General features: G+C 33.8%; 2 pseudogenes; both read right to left on the reverse strand.

Annotated features, from left to right (window-relative positions):
- Nucleotides 1–6,723: 6,723 nt before the first annotated feature.
- LOC111731011 lies at nt 6,724–6,842 on the reverse strand (annotated as a pseudogene).
- Nucleotides 6,843–19,808: 12,966 nt separating this feature from the next.
- Nucleotides 19,809–19,927, reverse strand: LOC111731009 (annotated as a pseudogene).
- Between the last annotated feature and the right edge of the window lie 1,271 nt (nt 19,928–21,198).

Here is a 21,198-nt window from a genome sequence, read left to right on the forward strand (position 1 = left end):
GTTTCCATTGCTTCCTTGTCCTTGTGTTTCTGTTTTCTTTATTGTTGTTGGCTTTTGCGGGTGTTGCTTCTGGTTCTTCTTGTTTTAAGTTATATACTTCGGTTCTGAATCTTTGATGTGTGGTTACCATTACGAATATGTAAAGGATAATTATATATATACAGTCATCCATTTCCTTCTGCGTGTGCCTGATCTCTTTTCCCCTTTGCAAATTTGAATCTTTGAATCTTTCCCTTTTCAGTCATTGCTATTTCAATTTGTCCCTATGTATGCTAAACATTCGTTACTATCTTGCTATAGCAATTCTCTTATTATTGTTTAAGCTTATAATGCCGTGTTCTTAGTAAAGATTGCACTCCTCTGCTTCTATTTGCATAATACTAATGTATTATTTTTTGTTTTGTTATTTTAGATGAGCTGACACTTTTCAGTATTTCCTGTAATGCAGGCTTTGTAGTGAAGAATTCCCTCAATTTTTGTATGTCTGGAAAAGTCTTAATTTCTCCTTCATATTTAAAAAAGAGCTTAGCTGGATACATTATTCTAGGCTGGTAGTTCCTTCCACTTAATAGTTTAAATATTCGATTCTATTCCTTTCTGGCTTGTAAGGTTTGCACTGAGAAGTGCAATGATAATCTAATGGGTTTTCCTTTATATGTTACCATCTACTTTTCCCTGGCTGCCCTGAGAATTCTGTCTTCGTCATTGATTTTTGATAATTTTAATACAATGTGTCTTGGTGAAGGCCTTTTTGGGTTGAGATAATTGGGTGTTCTGTTGAATTATTGAATTCCAAGCTCCAGCTCATTCCTTGCATTTGCGAAATTCTCATCCACTATTTGTCTGAAAATGCTTTCTGGTCCCTGCTCTGTTTCCTCACCCTCGATAATGCCCATTACTCTTATGTTTCCTCTCCTGATTGTATCAGCTAGCTCTCGAATTTCTCTTTCAATATTTTTCATTGTTCGGTTTCTCTCTTCTTCCTCCTCATTTATCACTGATATCACTGGTCTTTTCCTTCATTGATCGACTCTATTTCCCAATCTTGTTATGCCATTTTTCAACTCTTGAAATGTGTTCTTTATCTCTAGAAGTTCTATTTGGTTCCTTTTGAGGGTTTCAATCTCCTTGCTCTGCTCATCCAGTTGTTCTTTCCATTCCTGAAATTGTTGATTTGAGTTGTTTTGGATCTCATTGAGTTTTTTCAGAAATACCATCCTGAATTTTCTGTCATTTAAGTCACATATTTCTAGGTCTGTAAGCTTATTTTCTGGAAATTGTTCTATTTCTTTCTGAGATGCCTTGTCATCTTGGTTGTTCATGGTGTTTAATGGACTATTTCTCCACCTGGCATTAATGGAAGTGTATTCTGTTGTTTTTCCAGAAAGCAGATTTATTATATAAAGGTCTCTCTTTAGCCTGCTGCAAAGAAGGCAATTTTCTTTTGGTTTCCAGTAGGTGGCATGTAAGCCTCTTGGATCCCTGCTTTATATAAAGCCTAAATGTCTTTTTTATTTTCTTGTAAATATTTAATCCCACTTGCTATTTTTAGTTTCAGTCCCTGTCAGTGTTAGCAACAGTTTCAGTAGCGTTTGCTCAAATTCCCCTAGAGCTCTGTGGTGATAGGTCTCAGATGGTGTGGTGGGAGGGGCCTCTGGGTTGAGTGTTGGGGGCTGCGACTCAGCCTCGGTTTTGCAACTGGGGCTGGTAAAAACAATTGTTTCGCTGTGGTCCTGTCCTGCTTCTCTGCTTTCTGCCCTGATAACTGGGCCTTGGTGCCGGCTCCTAGAAGTCTGGCACTTCCAAGCAGGCTGATCAGAGAAGTCGCCGCACCTTCTCCCCTCCCCCTCTCCCGCAGGGAGCTCCAGAGACTGCAAGAGGTAACTTCAGTCTCAGCAGCTTTTTCTCAGATTCCTTTGGGGCTCCACGGTGTTAGGTCTAGGAAGATATGGGGGGCGGGGGCCTCTGGGTTGGGGGTTGGAGGCTGCAACTCACCCTCAGTTTTGGAACCGGGGCCAGTAAAACTCAACTGTTTTTTTCTGCTGTCCCATCCTGCTTCTCTGCTTTCTTCCTGATGACTAGGCCCTCCTGCAGGCTGCTAGAAGTTCTGGCACTTCCAGGCAGGCTGTTCAGGGAAGTGGCCGCACCTTCACCCCTCTCTCTCCTCCTGCAAGGAGCTCTGACAGCTGCAAGAGGCAGTTTCTTTATTTCACCCAGTCCATCACCCAATACCCGGGGTTCTGACCTGTGGTAGCTCTTATGCACAGATCCCACATTCAGACGTGCTGGTATGCGGTTTAGGTGTTTGTCGTTTAGTTTTAGATGTTCGGCTTATTGTTGTTTCAGGGGAGAGAACTGAAGACGTCTCTCACTCCACCATGTTTCCTTGCCATCTCTGCTACCTTATCTTTTAAATCACTGATTAGACTCTCTGCTTCATCTAATCTGTTGTTGATTCTTTCTAATGTGTCCTTCATTTCAGTTATTACATGATTGATTTCTGACTGGTTCTTTTTTCTGGTTTCTATGATTTTTATGCTTACTGTTTCTTTGTTGAAGTTCTCACTAAGTTCCTTAAGCATAACCAGTATTTTGAACTCTATTTGGTAGATTGCTTGCCTCCATTTCATTTAGTTCTTTTTTCTGGAGTTTTCTTCTTTTTTAGGGGGGAGGGGACTTTTTTCTCATTTTATCTGCCTCTCTGTTTTTGTTTCTATGTATTAGGTAGATCTGCTGAGTCTCCAAGTCTTGATAGTCTTGCCTTATGTAGCAGATATGTGGGAGGCCCAGTGGTGTAGTTCTCCTAAGTTGCCTGATCTGGATGCTCCAAGAGTGTTACTTGTATGGGTTGTAAGTGCCCTCTTGTTGCAGCTGAGACTTGCTTGCTGTTTTCTTTCAGTGCATGGGATTGACCCTCAAGCTTACTGGCTGTGAATATTGGCCACGACCACAACATACGAAATGCTATGGGGGGAGGGGGGGAGCTGAACCCCTAGAGCAGGCTTTGTCCCAGTGGGCTCTTATGCCTGCCAAGACTACCCTTTCCATGTGCTGCTTGTGAGGATACTGGGTGGTGTTCTGTTGTGGTTTAAGCTGGCCACCAGATGTTTCGGTTCTGGGGTCTCTTGGGAGGGGCTCCTGTGCAGGCCAATATCAGCCACTGCCTGTTGTTTTATATTTTAGTTGTAATTTCAGTGCTGTCATGGAAGGAGGTAAGCACAGCATTTACCTATTCTGCCATCTTTACTGGAACACTTGTTTCCTCATAAAAAATATTGTGATTTTTTCCCTAGATTTATATTTTGTGTTATTATTACATTTACTCAAAAGAGTTTCATATGTACAATAGTTTTTCGTGTGTGTGATTTCGTCTTTATTCAACTGTGTAAGTTTTCTACTTTTTCCTCACCCCTTTTATGTTTTTGTTGTCACAAATTATCCCTTTTTATGCTGTGCATTCACTTCCAAGTTGTAGGAACTATTGTCTTTTAAAAAATGTTTTTACTCAGTTTTAATTGTTATCTTATATTTACATGTTTAATACCTTATTTAAAATTTTATGCTTTAAAATTTAAAATTTTAAAATTTTAAAAGATTTAAAATTTTTAAGATTTAAAATTTTAAAATTTTAAAAGATTTAAAATTTTATGCTTCTGTCATTTTACTCACAGTTCTGTGTCATTTTGAGTTTTTGTTTCAGGTAGAAGAGCTCCTTTTAGCATTTCTTATAATGCAGGTCCTGTGGTGGTACATTCTCTCAGCTCCTGTTTGTCTGGAAAAGCCTCTAATACTCCTTCATATCTAAAGGTTAATTTTGCTGGATATATTATTCTTGACTGGTGATGTCTCTCCATTATTTTAAATTTGATTCCACTCTCTCCTAGTTTGTAGGGCTTTTGCTTAAAAATCCAATAACCTAATGGGATTTTCTTTATGGGTTAATGTCTTCTTTACCTTGGCTACCTTGATAATTATTTCTTTGTCAACAACTTAAAAGAATTTTTTTCAACAGTTGATGTACAATATTATATTAGTTCAGTATACAACATAGTGATGAGATATTTATATAATTTATGAAGTATCTATCTGACACTGTACATAGTTATTATAATATTATTAATTATATTCCCTATGCTGTAATTTACATCTCCATGACTGTGTTGACATATGGCAATTTGTACATCTTCATCATTAACTTATTTTTACAATAAGCATTAACTTTTTTATTTTTTTATTTTTCTCTGGCTTGATTGAAATAAATGGACAATTAGTTGTTCATATTTACATTGTACAATTCAATTAGTTTTTTAATTATAGTTGATATATAATAATATATTAGTTTAAGTTGTACAGCATAGTTATTAGAGATCTATATAACTTACAAAGTGATCACCCCACTGAATCTAGTACCCCTCTTCCTCCTTACATATTTATTATAACATTGTTAACTATTTTCCTTATGCTATACTTCATATCTCCATGTCTATTTTTTAAGTGTCCATTTATACTTCTGAATCCCTTTGCCCTTTTTCACTGTCCCCCACAAACCCTCTCCTCTCTAGATGCCCTCAATACATTCTCTGAATCTATGAGTTTGTTTCCATTTTTGTTGTTGTTGTTGTTTATTTTGTTCTTTAGATTCCACGTGTACATGAAATCATGTGACATTTGTCTTTCTCTATCTGACTTACTTCATTCATCAAGGCTATATCTTTTTCCATCTCCTTTTTAGTCTATGTGTATCTTTTAATCTGAAGTAAGTCTCTTGTAGGCAGCATATATAAGGGTCTTCTAATCCATTCAGCCATGCTATCTTTTCATTGAAGCACTTAATTCTATTCCATCTGAGGTACTTGTTGATAGATATGTAGTTATTACCATCCTTTATTCATGTTTTTGATACACGTTTTTTTTCCTTAAAGAAGTCCCTCCAATACTTCTTGTAGTATTAGCTTGATACTGATAAATTCCTTTAGCTTATTTTTATCTGAGAAGCTCTTTATCTGTCCTTTGACTTTAAATGATAGCTTTGCTGGATAAAGTATTCTTGGTTGTAGATCCTGGGTTTTCTTCACGTTGACTATTTTGTGCTAAGTCCTTCTGTCCTGCATAGTTTCTTTTGAGAAATCAGTTTCCAGTCTTATGGGTGCTCCCTTGTAGGTAAGTATCTGCTTTTCTCTTGCTGCTTTTAAGATTCTCTCTTTGTATTTAACCTTTGTCATTTTAATTATAATGTGTCTTGGTGTGGGCCTCTTTGGGTTCATCTTTTTTGGGACTCTCTGAGCTTCCTGTGGTTGTATGTCTATTTCTTTCACCATGTAGGGAAGTTTTCTATCATTATTTCTTCAAATAGCTCTTCAACTTCTTGATCTCCTTTAGGTACCCCTATGACATGGATATTTTTACATGTAATTTTGTTCCATCAGCTCCTTAAATTATTATTATAGTCTCGGCTTCTTTTTTCTTGCCATTCTGATTTAGTGTCCTTGGCTTCCCCATCCTTTATACTGGTGGTTTGGTCCTCTTCTTTATCCATTCTGTTGCTTCCCTCTAATGTACTCTTCATCTCAGGTAATGTGTTCTTCATTTCAGATTGGCTCCCTTTTATAATTTCCATTTCCATTTTTATGCTCTTTATCTCCTTGTTAAAGTTCTCACTGAGTCCATCTACACTTCCCCTAAGTTCATTGAGTATTTTTTTAACCAATGTTTTGAACTTTGCATCCATTAGATTGATTGACTCCATTATTCCTGGACCTCTGTTCTGTTCTCTCATATAGTTTCTGCTTCTTTGTCTTCCCATTTTGGCTGCCTTTCTGTGTCTGTTTCTATGTACTAAGCAAAGCTCCTAAGTCTCCCAGTCTTATTAGCATGGCTTTGTGTAGTAGATGTCCAGTGGCACAGTCCTGAGAGGGGTTCAACTGCAAGCTAATTTTAGCCCCCTCCTATACCTTTCCAGGACCACCTGTTAAGATTTAGCAAGCAATCCACTGGATGCTGTGCTTATAGTTGCCTCAAGAGGCCATACCAGAAACCAAGGCCAGCTGCCACCAGTGTTAGTCTTAAAGTTGGCTCAGCAAGGACTGCTGCCCTCGTCCAGGACACAACTGGATGTGGCTTGGGTGGAGCTGTGAATTGGGGGAGGCAGAATTTCAGGAAATCCTCTGGGCAGAGCAATCTCTGTTTTCCAGTTTGATGACATCTTAGCTATATCTGCACCTGTGTCTGCACACTGGGATGGGAGAGGACTCAATAGAGGAAAAATGGATAGTGCCAGTACTTCTGCCTAAGAGGAAACCTCGCCTTCAGCCCTCTCTCCAACAAATCAGTGTTCCCCTATAAGTCCCTGGTGCCCCCTGAGCAGCTGACCTGGTGCTGGTGCAAGAGAGAGCAGGTCCATCACAGTGAAAGTCCGCTCGTAGACAGGACCCCTGTAAGCAGAGTCTGCAACTGCCAACTACTGCAGCCTGTGTCCCACTCAGCCGCTGGGGATCAAACAGCCTCGTGCCTTTGCCCCCTCCTACCTTCTACCAATGCAGGGTGATTTCTTATTTCTCTCCCTAGTTGTAGTGCTTCTGTTCATCTAAATCCCAGGTGACTCTGCTTGCTGTTTACTCTATGTTTCCGTCACAACTTTGATGTGGTCACAAGAGGGATGAACAGAGCTTCTATCATATACACCATTTTTTTCTGGCCCTATATCAAGCATTAACACTTTTTTTCCACCTACAGCATCCGGTATTCCTAGGTGGTCTCCCATCCAGGTACTAACCAGGCCCGACCCTGCTTAGCTTCTGAGATCAGACAAGATCGGGCGTGTTCAGGGTGGCATGGCTGTAGACAACATTTTTATTTATTTAACAAATATTTCTTTCCTATATAACATATACTAAACCCTATTTTATTGATGCATGTTTTGGGTAGAATGGTTAACAAAACAAATACAGATTCCTGCCCTCCAGATCTTCACAATATGGTAAGGAGACACATAAACTAATAAATGAATATAACATAAAAGCAGAATATATACTATTGGAAGGCAATAAATGCTTTTAAAAAATAAAAGCAATAAAGATGCAAATTTTTATAGTTTGCATAGCCCTTTTTTATATATTGCACTGTGATCCTTCTACATACCTTGAGGTAAGCTGGGAATATATTGTTTCTATTTTATAGATGAAAAAATTGGAGCAAAAAACCAATATGGTGTGAGGCCCTGCCTGTTCCTTAGTTCTTCTTTTTACCTGGAAGTATTTGAAACACCATTAGCTTAAATTTAACCCAAAACCTAGGGCCAATTCTAGAAATAGAGATTCAAATATTAGCTCCAAGTTGAACTGATGGGTCATACAATAGTTCTATTTTTAATTTTTTGAAGAATAGCCATATTGTTTTCCATTGCGGCTACACTAATTTACAATTTCAACACTGCACAAGCATTCCCTTTTCTTCACTTCCTCATCAATACTTGTTATTTGTTGCTAAATGTTTTTTCTGCATCTATCGATATAATCGGATGATTTTTATTTTTTATTTTGTTTATGTGATGTATCACATTGATTGGTTTGCTTCCAGAACCAGATGGCTTTACTAGTGAATTCTACCAAACATTCAAAGATGATTTAATACCCGTCATTCTCAAACTCTTCCAAAAAAATTGAAGAAGTGGCAATACTTCTTAATTCATTTTATAAGGCCATTACGATGATACCAAAACGTTGTAAGGGTAACATAAAAAAAACTACAGACCAATATCTGATAAATAGAGATGCAAAACTTTTAAACAAAATACTAATAAATAGAATACAACAATACATTAAAAAGATTATACATTACAATCAAATGGGGTTTATTGCAAGGGCACAAGGATAGTTCAACATATTATATATTTTTTGTTCATTTGTTTTTTATGGGATAACACATTTGGTGTCTCTGACCCTCCTACCATTGTCAACATGACTTCTTTATATCCTTGGTTATAGGAGTTATGTTCAGCTATTCTTCAGATGGTCTTCTAGATTGATTGTTCTATAACTTATTTGTAATTTTTATGTGGTCATGGCAGGAGACAAGCACAGCGTTTACCTCCCACCATCTTGACTAGAACTCTAGAAGTGTGTAATTTTATATTCAAGTTTTGTAGCTATTTTTTCTTATTGATTTCCAATTTAATTCTACTATGGTTTGAGCATACTTTGCGTAGTTTCTGTTCTTTCAGATTATTTTGTGTTAAATACATTCTCATTGTTTGTTCAACAGATATCCAGAACATTTTAATCTTGCATGCCCATTACCAACTACTTGCCACAGACCATGGCAAGCACCATTCTTTCTTTTTTTATGAATATGACTGTCTTAGACACCTCATATAAGTGGAATTATATACTATTTGTGTTTTTGTGTCTAGCTTATTTCATTTAGCATAATGTTCTAAAGTTTTATCCATGTTTCAACATTTGACAGGACTTCTTTCCTTTTTAAGGCTATATTTATAGTCATTACTTTGTTGATGGACATTTGAATTGCTTCCATTTCTTGACTATTATGAATAATGACACAATTAGCATGAGTGTGTAAATATCTCCCAGAAATTCTGCTTTCAATACTTTAAGATATATTCCCTAAAGGAGGATTGTTGGGTCATACGACAATTCCATTTTCAATTTTGAGAAACAATCATACTGTTTTCTACAATGTTTGTCCCATTTTACAGTCTCACTAACAGTACAGAAAGGTTCAGTTTTCTACATTTTCACCAACACTTGATATAGTGTTTTTTAAAAAAATAGAAGCCACACTAATGAGTGTGAGATAATATCTCATTTTGGTTTTGATTCTCATTTCTCCAGTGGTTAGTGATGTTGAAAATATTTTCATATACTTGTTGGCCATTTTAATTCATCTTTAGAGAAATATCTACTCAAGTACTTTACCATTCTTAAATTTGTTTATTAATTTTTATTGAGTAGTAGGAGTTACTTATACATTCTAGATATTAATCCCTTATCTGATTTGGTTTGAAAATATTATCTTCCATTACATAAGTTGCCTTTTCACTCTTTTGATTACGTACTTTGATGCAAAGATGTTTTTAAGTTTGATTTAGTTCCACTTGTCTATTTTGCTTTTGTTGCCTGTGCTTTTGATGTCTTATCCCTGGAATCCTTGCCAAATCTATCCTTTATGTTTTCTTCTAGAATTTTTAGTTTTGAATTTTATATTTAGGTTCTTAGTTAACTGAGTTAATTTTTTTATGTTATGAAATAAGAGACCAGTTTTATTCTTTTGCCTATTGACAGTTTTTTCAGCACTATATGTTGAAGAAATTGTCCTTTTCTAATTTAGTTGATTTGGCACTTTTGTCAAAGATCATTTAATCAAATATATGAGGATTAACTCTTGGTTCTTTATTTGATTCCATTGGTCTATATATGTTTTTATTCCAGTACAAATCTGTTTTGATTCTTGTAGCTTCGTAATATGTTTTGGATTCAGGAAGCATAGACCCTCCAACTTTGCTCTTCTTTTTCAAGATTTTTTGGCTATCTAGGTCCTTTGATTTTCATATAAAGTTTTGGGTGAATTTTTATATATCTGAAAATCATGACATTAGGATTTAAATAGGGATTGTGATGAATCTGTAGATTGCTTTCAATAGTGTGACTATCTTAACAATATTGTCTTCTAATCCATGAAAATAGAAGATTTTTGTCTATCTTTTCTTTTGTCTATTCTTTTGTTTGTTTGTTTGTTTGTCTATCCTTTAATTTCTTTCAGCAATATTTTGTTTTTTAGTGTACAAGTCTTTCATATCTTTGGTTAGGCTCATTTCTAAGTATTTTTAATTAATACTATAAATGGAATTGTTTTAATTTCCTTTCCATATTGTTCATTGTTAGTGTATAGAAATGCAACTGATTATTATGTGTTAATTTTGTATCCTGTAACTTTATTGAATTAATTTATTAGTTTTAGTAGTTTTTTGTGGAATTTTTAATGCTTTCTACATATGACCATGTTATGCCACATTAACAAAATAGATAAAAATTACACATGCTCTTCTCAATAGATGCAAAAAATCACATTTGACAAAATTCAACATTCATTCATGATAAAAACTCTCAATACAGTTGAGAGAGGAGAGGCGGCACCCGAAATGGTGTAGGGGAAAGGGCTTTCAGAAATGACCAACTCAGCCAGTTAAAGCCCATTTCTAACTGCCCTCCAGGACTCTCCAGCTAACATGTTTTCCTATAGCTACCTCCCCCACCTCAAGAACTCTCCAGCTAATATCCGTTGATTCATGGCTTGCCAACCAACTAATGTCCTTTCTTATCTTTGTAGCTGCATAGGAATAACAAGACTGTATAAAACTGTTTGTTATGTTACAATCAGGGCTCAACCTTTGGATAGGAATCCACTGAGCAGGTGCTGGCATTGGTAAGTGTTGCTTCCTGCTTATAGCTTCAACGTCCCATCTCTCTGTTCAAGAATCCTATAATAGTGCTGATAACGCCAAGGTCGCAAGACAAACAACCTATAAGACAGAGGTCTAGAAATTTCTCCCCCCTTACATCCCCCCCACCCGAAGCTCCCCTTCCATCCTAAGTCATGAGGCACACATGAAACCTCAGACAAAGAAATCACACACCCCTTGCATAGACTACAGAGGTATATAAGCTGTAATAAATCTAACCAAGGGGAGATCGTGCTTTGGGTCTGTTGAAAGCCTCCACACTCTCCACCAGCATTAAATTCTCCTTCCTCTAACAAAGTTGTCTGAGCATCCAATTTCCTCCATTGAGTGTCTCTTCCTGCAACAGTAGCTATATAGGTAATGTATCTTGACATAATAAAAGCCATATATGACAAGCTCACAGCTAACATCATACTAAATTATGAAGACCTGAAAGCTTTTTCTCTAAGATCAGGAACAAGACAAGGATGCCCACTCTCACCACTTTTATTCAACAGAGTGTTGGAAGTCCTAGCCACAACAATCAGAAGAGAAAAAGAGATAAAAGGCATCCAAGTAGGAAATGAAGTAAAACTCTGATTTTTTTGAACTTGTCACTAAAAGCACAAATAAACAATTGGAATTAGATCAAACTAAAGAACTTCTGCACAATAACAAAAAAACTTTCAACAAAATGAAAAGACAACCTATGGAATGGAAGAAAAGATAAATTTAATAAAGAAAGAAAAAATTTTATATATGCACAAATTTGATTATAAAAAATGAAACTTTTTATTTGTGACAACAAGGATGGTGCTTGAGGCTATTATATTAAGTGAAATAAGCCAGACCAGAGGAAAAAATAATATATAATCTCACTTGCAGATGGATTCTAAAAACAAACAAAACTCTGAACTCATAGATGTAGAAAACAGATTAGTTGCTATCAATCTGGGTTAAGGGTGGACAAAAGGGGTAAAGATCATCAAAAGGTACAAACTTTCGATTATAAAGACTGGGAATGCAATGTACAGCAAGGTGATTATAGTTAATAATATTGTTTTGTATATTGGAATGTTGCCAAGAGAGTAGATCTTAAAAGATCTCTTAACAAGAAAAAATTTTAACTATGTGTAGTGATAGATATTAACTAGACTTATTGTGGTGATCATTTCACAATATAAACAAATGTCAAATTATTATGTTGAACACCAGAAACTAATACAATGTCATATCTCAATTAAATATATTTATTCATATGTATATATGAAAAAAGACCATGTCATCTGTGAACATAAAGTTTTACTTATTCTTTTCTCATTTGGGTAATTTTTTTTTTTTTTTTTTTTTTGCTTAATTGCTCTGGCTAAGACTTCCAGTACTATGTTAGATGTTGAATAGAAAGTATGAGAGTGGGTATATTTGCCTTGTTCTTGATATTAGATGAAAGATTCAGCTTTTCACTATTGCATATGATGTTAGTTGTGAATTTTTTATAAATGAACTTTGTTGTGTTGAAGTAGTTTCCTTCAATTCCTAGTTGTGTTTTTATTATGAGAGTGTTGAATGTTGTCAAAAGCTATATGCCTCAAGTGAGATGCATTATGTGCGTCTATCCCTCATTCTTTCAATGTGGTGTATTATATTAATTGATTTTCATATAATGAAACCATTCTTGCATTCTGGGCACAAAACTACTTGGTCATTGTGTATAATCCTGTAATATGCTGTTGAATTTGATTTTCTTGTATTTTGTTTATATTTTCTGCATCATATTTATCAGGGATTTTGATCTATAGCTTTCCTTCCTTTGTGATTTTGTCTGGCTTTGACATTAAGTAACACTTGCTTCACAGAATTGGTTTGGGAGTGTTTCTTTGCCGCGTCCTCTTTCTACTCTACTGCGTGACAAGGTCCGGAGATGGGGACAGAGGCCTCAAGGAATGCATCATCAAGAACGGGGACGTGGCATGTGTTTAGGGATAATTGGTTTCTTAGGAACGATCTTATTAATAGGGGGAATTTGGGCAGCACAAATTCTAGTAAGTGTAAACGCTGTACAAATGGATTTCCTCAAAACTGGCTCTGAGGAAAACATAGTAAATTCCCTGCGTATGGAATCAGCTCTAGTCACCCTGACGTGTCCAGAATGCGTAAACCCTTTATTTGAACTATTATTAAGAGAAATTCCTTTTGGCGCACCTCTTAAAGATGTTATGAATAAATTATAACAAGCTGAATTACTAGAACCGGTTTATACTCCTATTCCCACGCAGTTAGTAGAAAAATTAGTAAAGGATAAGAAATTTACTCATAAGCCTGTGCCTACTATGAAAGAGCCTCCTTTTGTAGCCTACTGGATAAATGGAAAACTCACTTAGGGGGCTAATAATATGAAAAGATTACCTGATCTTCCTTTGCCTTATTCAGGAGCTTATAATAAAGATAGTATATGTATAGTGAATAAAGATGGAATTCATGTGCCTTATAGTAGTTTAAGTTTCATAGAAAGGCTGGCTAGGTCAGGACCTCCTTGGTGCTTAAAAAACAAAGGAACAGAAACTTAGCTTATGAAAGCAGCTTTGTAAAACTGATTTTTATAAATATTTCCCTCAATACTGCACCAAGGAAACTTTTGAACGAAAGGTTCAGCTTGAACTTTAGATATAGCAAAAATCAAATAGCATTTAAAAGATTTCTTCAGGCAGAAAGAAGAACAATGTCTGCCCACGAGCCAATGCTTGCTGTTATGAATACATCTATCTATCACCTTTACTTAAATCAAACTGTATCTTACGTAATAGATATAAGAATTAAAATTTTAAATTGTTCCATCAGGTAGTTCTGTTCTAATGATTGAGAGAAAAATGTACTAGTTAATCATGAATATTAATAATAATATACTCTATAAGATTTTCTGCTTCACCTAACCACAGAAATTTAACTTCCTGCTACCTTAACCACAAAGTATAATCAAATGCCAAAATAAAAAGTATAAAAGTTGTACTCAATCACAATAAAACGGAACAGTGTCACACCGCCTCTGAGTTGTGTAGTTGACTGTCTCCCGCGCCGACGCCTTGCCCACCTTCGGGGCCCCCTGGATCCTGTCGTGGCTGGACCACGGCATTTCTTACTTTTCATTATATTTGTAAAAAATTTCAGGAGGATTATAGACATTGGTGTTAATTATTCTGTAAATGTTTTTTGGAGGTTGCCAGCAAATATGTTTTATTATAAAAGCTTTCAAACATACACAAAATATAGTAGAAAAATGAACTCCTTTATGCCCGTGACTCAAAACGAAAATAAGATTTTGCCACACTTATTTCACATATCTCTACATATTACAGAATGCAGCTATAAAATATATGGATATTATCTTATACATACAATGCTGTTGTATTATTGAATAATCTTCAGTAAATGTTTGATAAAATTCCCCAGTGAAGCCATTTGGTCCCGGGCTTTTCTTTTCAGACAGGTTTTAATAACTGATTTAATCTCCTTCCTCATCCTAGGTCTGTTCACTGTTTCTATTTCTTCATGATCTCATCTTGATAGATTGAGTATTTCTAGGAATTTATTCATTTATTGTAGATCATCCACTTTACTGATGACATTTTTCTTGGGTTTGTATAGTAATCCAAGTAATTTCTGTGACAGCAATTGTAATGTCTCTCTTATAATTCAGATTTTATCTGAGTCTTCATTCTAGCTAAGGGCCAGTCAATTTTGTTGATCTTTTAAAAAAACAACTATTATTTTTGTTGATTTTTTTCTATTGTTTTTCTGATCTGTATTTTACATATCTCTGCTCTAATGTTTATTATATTTTTCCTTCTTCTACCTTTGAGTTTTGTTTGTTTTTTCTAGTTCCTTGTGGTATAAAATTAGGTTGTTAATAAGGTATTTCTTTTTTTAATGTTTATACTGTTATAAAATTTCCTATTAGTAGTGCTTTGAATGTATAGCATTAGTTTTAGTATGTATTTCCCTGAAAATTTGTCTGAAGACATTTTCTAATTTCTTTTGTGATTTCTTCTCTCACCTATTAGTTATGTGAGTGTGTTATTTAATTTCCACATATACGTGGATTTTTACATTTTTCCTTCTGCTATTGATTTTGAGTTGATTTCAGTTTATTCAGCTTTTTTCTTGCTGTTTGAACAGGGAAGAAAACTTCAAAGTTTTTTACACATCCAAAAGGTCTTCTCCACTATTTTTTCAGAGCACTCTTAGACTTCATTCTCCATCTTTTATTGCAAATTAAGTCAACTCTTTTGGGAGGAGATTAGATGTTCTCTGTTTTATGTCTTGTTTCTCCTTCCAAGAAAAATCTCTGAGGTATGACTCCGAAGTTGGAGGTGGGGACATTGGCAAGTTTTCCCCTGAGTGTCAGCCCACTCTAATAACTGAGTGCTCAGTGAGGAGAGACATCAGACTGAGGTTCCTTTTCTTGACCCACCAGACATGGAACTACTGCCTCACAAGCTAGAGCAAGAACGATCAAGGACCCAGTCTTCATGTACTGTACCCAAGGTAGAGCCTCTATTTCACAAATGGGGCTTGAGCGGCAGAAGGGAGCCTTGTCTCCCAAATACATCTGCCAACGACTTAGTCTCATGGATATGTAGGTGGGGACTGAATGAGAAATGCTGTACCGTCTTTCTTTTGTTTTGGTATCAGGAAAATACTGAATGATTAAGTTCTTTATTTTTGTAAATTTCTTTATGCTAATAAATATCTAAGATATCAGATTATATTTTGAAAGATAACATTTTTAGTTGATAAACTTAGCTTTCCCACTTATTTTAATATATCAAAAACTAAGATTTCTGAATTAAAAAGCCAAGTAATATAAAATTTTATTTATTTTTCTGTATTATATTTTCTTTAGAACTTGTCTGAAATATTTTGGCCTCTCTTATGTAATTATACCCACAAGGAATTCATGGGAGTAATTTTTCATTAAAACCAATTAATATCCTCTTGTTAATTATTAAATTTTAACATAATTTTAGACATTGTATATCAACTTTCTATTCAGATAATCTATATAACTTCTGACAGATCATTACAATCTTACATATTCTGCCTCTTCATTCTGTTCAAAATTTTGTCTTTACCTATAATTACCCTTCCTTCTTTACCTATAATTACCCTTATCTTCTTCCCAAAATCTCTCTTGTTTGACCTCATTTTTCAGACTTCCTCTATCACCATCCAGAATTACCCTTTAATTGTATTTAGAATATATATGAATATGTATATATACATATATAGCACTATTAATATACTTTATATTACATATACATTAACTAATTATTATAGTTATTTTAATACTTTGTCTCTTAACTTTATGCTGAAGTTAAAAAGTGATTTGTATATTATTTTATTGACATTATCTTTGTGTTTCAGGGTAAAGATAATGTGAGAAAAATGATATGTCTCCTAAAAATATTTTTACTTTGTATTTCCCACAGCATTATGTCTTGGTTTTAGACTCTACTCAGGAAATAGTTTCCAATTGTGTACATGAACTGACACCAATGCTCACAGAAATCTATTTACACATGTTTACTGCCAAGTCATAAAATCTGAGGCAGGATAGGTCCCTGTTTGAATAAACTTATTATGTTATGCTTGTCTCTGTTATTGCCATAACAGAAATCAGAGTAACACAGTATGTCATGTTGGTATAAGGGAACATGATTAAATTGTTCTTTCTTTCTAGGGACACTTACCTTTTCCGATAGTGGGGAGTATGGATAAGGTGAAAGTTAGGGAAAAGATGGTCAGAGGTTGTCAGTACCCTTAGAGAGTTTTACAAGGCATGATAGTGAGCAGCCTTGCTCTAGACTGATTATGTTAACATATATATAATGATATATACTGTATATTTAAGCTATATATATAGTACATGTATATTATCATTGTCTCAAAATACCATTTTAATTTGAGACAATATTGGTAACTGTTGCTAAACAGTAAATTAACAGTTACAAATAAGGAGAAGAGATTCTGTTTTATTTAAGCTAATGCTTACTTTATAATTTATTTTCATAGGAGTTTGCTGGATGATATTTTAGGCAAAAATCCACAGAGGCTGGACAGAACCTCCTCATGTATCCCAATCTGCCATATGCATATTATCTTTCTATGCATGAAACATAACTTTCAGAATATTGGGAAGCACTTTGAACAAAAGAACTTTGAATAAATACTAGTGTTTAAAATGTTACATAAGTTAATCACTACCTAATTTATAAAACATTTTAAAGTAGTTACTAAAAAAAATATGGTAAACTATTTTTAAAATAAAGAAATATAAATCACCTTTGGATAAATTATATCTAGACTTTTATGTTAGTTATATAGAATGATAATGAGTTGGAATATTCTAATAATCAGTCATTTATGATCTAGTTCATATGCTTGTGATACTAATTACTGGAGATTGGATTCTTTCCCTATGTACCAGTTTCCAAATTGTGCTTTTAATTGACATATTAGAGAAATTTTAATTTATGAAACATACTTTAAAACATGATTTCATGACTATTAAATTTAGTTACAATATCATAAACAATACATAATATATTGTGCTGTCTTTTGGATACAACAAACACAGAAGAGAGCCATGTGAATTTACTGATTTGTTTTGAATATCGACTATCTCATAATATTGTATATAAATAGAATTTGATGTATATTGCATGTGTGTTCACCACCCAAAGTTAAATTTTCTTCTGTCGCCTTATATTTAGCAATAAACATATGACACATTATTGAACCATACACTTGAAACCTATATAATTTTCTTAACTAATTCACCCCAATAAATTTAATATAAATAAATAAATAAATAGAATTTGATAGTGAGCATGTACAATTATTAAGATCTTTATGTTAGCAGGATTTGATTTGATAAAATTATTTACATTAATAGAAGTACATTATATTCTTTGTTAGCACTCTGTAAAATACCTTGAGGGTAGTTGGTACAATATGAACATAATTATTAATGAAAACTTATGCTATATACTAATATAACATGTTACTTCACTGTTTTATATTTATTCTTTGGCTAATAAATTTAAAGCAAATTTTCTGGTCTATAAATAAACTCTGTCTATAACTAGTATAAACCACATAAACATAGTTACAAGGTTAAAACAATTGTAGCTATTAATCAGAATGATCTCTTAACTGTTGTGTTAAAAGTTTTTCATGCATGCATTTATTCAGTAAAACTTATTGAGTGCCAGAGATTGATAATGTGTTGTGGCTTTATTATTTCTCTGCCTAGTGGAAAATGAAAATCACTGTGACTTTGTTAAGCTCCAGGATATGCTTCTTTGTACAAATATGGAAAACCTGAAAGAACAAACCCACACTCAGCACTATGAACGTTATAGGTGCTGCAAACTGCTTAAAATCAGCTTTACTGATGTGGACCTAGACAACCAGCCTGTTAGGTGAGTAGAAATTTTTCTAGAACAAGCTAATGGATGATTTACAAAGTGCCTACAATTATGAGATACAATCACTGAGAATAAGAATAACTGTACTTCTCACTTCCTGGGTTATTCTGAATTTTATGTTTTTGTTTTTTTTAACTGATTAAAATATTTTAATATAATGATGATAGAAAATGAATAATGCTTTATAAACAAAACGGTATTTTCAAATTATTATGATATTTTATATTAGCATTCTAGTTTTGACTTTCAATCCTTAATTTTTATTATATTCTTTACATTCGTAGCAGTAAAACCAACTGAATAAATTAGAGATTTTCTCCAACCCAAAGGCAACATGTCATGTTTTAACATCGGCATGGAATCCATTCAGAAGAAAATTATAGCATTATTTGTAAGAATCTGTTATAGCATTCCTAAGGAACCAGATTAGTTCTTGTCATTTAAAAACTTTGGCTATAACTTCTAGATACACTCTGGATTGAAATGAAAATATTTTTGCCCCAGGGTAAAGTCTGAATCATAATGGCATTAAAGAAACAATTTTATTTTCATAAAATTGAATATAGTTTCATAAATTTTCAAAAATGCCATTAACTTGCATTTTTTTAATCATCGTCAGACTTAGATGGAGAGCATTATTAAGAGTAACATAATGCAGGAGATCATTTAGATACTAAAATGTGTGTATCCAACATGTATGTGCTAATGCGTACATCCAAAAGGGAAGTTTAGGAATGAAATTGACAAATATTAACAAAGACTGGCAAAGGATATTGAGAAGGATGCAAAGAGTATTGAAGGTTGGATGGAGGAAAGAGTAAAAGCAGCAATGTGGTGTCATGGAGGTCAAGTGAAAATAGTTGGAGAGCAGGTGTATTTAGCTATATTGAAGATGAAGTGGATTTGTGCTGTGCAAGTATGACAGTGTGGTATAATCTAGTTCTATTAGTTATGGTATTTTGAAGACAACCAGAATTGAACTGGCTATCTTGAATGAGTCATAGTTTGAAAGATATGTGGCTTTATTTTAATTATTTTGAGAACCTCATAAATTAGAAGTTTTCCCAAATTTTATTGTGAAAAGATGTGAAGAAGTATGATATAATAAAAAGTGGTGGGAACAAGAAATCACTGATACAACTGTTTTAAAAATTCTACTACTTTTTACATACACTCTTTATATACTTTTATATTCAATATTGCACCTACCTCATTTTCTACATCTCCTGATATAGAAATTTCCACTTCTATACATGAAAGAATATTGGTAAATGTCCTTACATGAGACTTAATATACGATATATATTTTATGTTTATTTATATTAACATTTTAATATAAAAGTAATAAAAAGTCCTTTTTAGTTTTCAAGAGATCTGTGAAGCCAAAAGACAGGAGTTTTATGATCAATACCAGAGGCAAGAAGAATTGAAACAGAAATTTATGCAATGAGTAAAGGAGAAAGAAATGGCATTTAAAGAAGCAGGAAAAGAAGCAAGTACTTCTAGTTTGATAAAAGTTGTATTCATTTTTAGGTGTCCTATTAATTTGGGGTATTTAATCTTAAGAATTTAGTTGATGTTTTTGGAGACTACTTGCTATTTTTAAAAAAGTAGCTATTTACCACATAGATTTTGAATATAGCCTTTAAAAAATTATAGTCTATAATTTTTTCTGGCACATTTGGAAAATTTGCTTTTTAAATAACCCTCAAAATAAATTTTAAAAATCTATCTTTATTTATAATTTTCATGGATAAAATTTACTTTTTTTTTTTAGGTGAGGCAACCCTTGGTTGACCTCAGAGATTGCAAGAACCTTGTCAGCTTACGATCCCTTATTTTTTTTTTTTAATTTTTATTTTTTACATCTATAGTTCCTGGTCTTCCTAGGTGGTCTCCCATCCAAGTACTAACCAGGCCCAACCCTGCTTAGCTTCCAAGATCAGATGGGATCAGGCTTGTTCAGGGTGGCATGGCCACAGACAGATAAAGCTTAATTTATAACAAGTTCAAGCTATTTACTTCTGGGAAGAATCATGTACCTTCTAACATTACTACTGCATTAGAACATTTTCCATACTTTTATAAATAAGCGGGTAAATGTTGACTAATGAAAGTCTCGATTAATTAAAGACATTTTAGTTGGTGAATTCTATGGATCCCTGTTTCATTTTATTTCATTCTGTTTCCAAGGAAATGGAAGAAGAAACTATTAATATAGTCTTGATTATTTGCCACTGATAGTTTTTGGCAAAGGAATATATTAGGAATCGTAAATATTTTTATCTCATGTAAATGTGGTTTCAACTTAAGAATATTTAATTTTAGTAGGTAAATTAGAATATGAACTTCTTTTTCCATAGAAACAACATAGTCACTAGGTGCTGTATACCAAATGTGTCAGTCAAGGACAATTAAAGTATAATTAATATAAATTGCATTAGCTTACATATAAGGGAAATGTTTTGGAAGTCTTCAAAGCTATTTTATTAAATCCATGAATGGGAAGCATACCGGATCTCATGAGGGCTTAAAAAGTAAGAAGTGACCAGAAACCAAATCAACCATTTAAGTTTTATATTTCTTCCCTACCTCATTCCCCTTAGTTATGGTACTTATCTCTGTATATCTGCTTTATACTGCATAAGAACATTTTTGCTCTTTGGAGATCAGTTTTTCTTTCATTCCTCTTAGGAAGAACAAACCAGAGCCTAAAATTAGTTGTGCAAAGTGATGAGTAGCAGATGTTCTTAACAGGGAAGAAGTAAATGAATTTCTTTCTGGTAGAAATAAAGTAACTAGGATTCTAAAGTTATCCATAGAAAATAAGATGACAGGAAAACAGTCCCACCTGGCTTGCTGAGAAAAGAAACAATTATTTAAAACATGATAAACAAACAGCAACTCTGATTAACTGACCAGGAAAGTGAGGGCTCACAGAGGTAAATTGAACTTTCTAAGCATAGCAAGGAGATGAATTAGTCAGGATGCAATCTTACATCTTAAAAATTTTCAAATACATATTTGCACATATCCAAATTCTGGAAAATTTGGTTATCTTTTAATATTTTATTTTATTGCTTATTTTTTTAGAGAATTGCCTGTTTATCATGTTCCCTTTAGTTTGTCTTTTCTTAGTGATTTATAATTTTTTATATATTATAGATTGCTCAAAATATTTTACAAATATATTAATATTTCTCCTAACTTGTTTCCTGTCTTTTAGCTTTATTTATACTGTCTTTGTTCAATGAA

The sequence above is a fragment of the Pteropus vampyrus genome, unplaced genomic scaffold (genome assembly GCF_000151845.1).
Source record: "Pteropus vampyrus isolate Shadow unplaced genomic scaffold, Pvam_2.0 Scaffold347, whole genome shotgun sequence".
Taxonomy (NCBI): domain Eukaryota; kingdom Metazoa; phylum Chordata; class Mammalia; order Chiroptera; family Pteropodidae; genus Pteropus; species Pteropus vampyrus.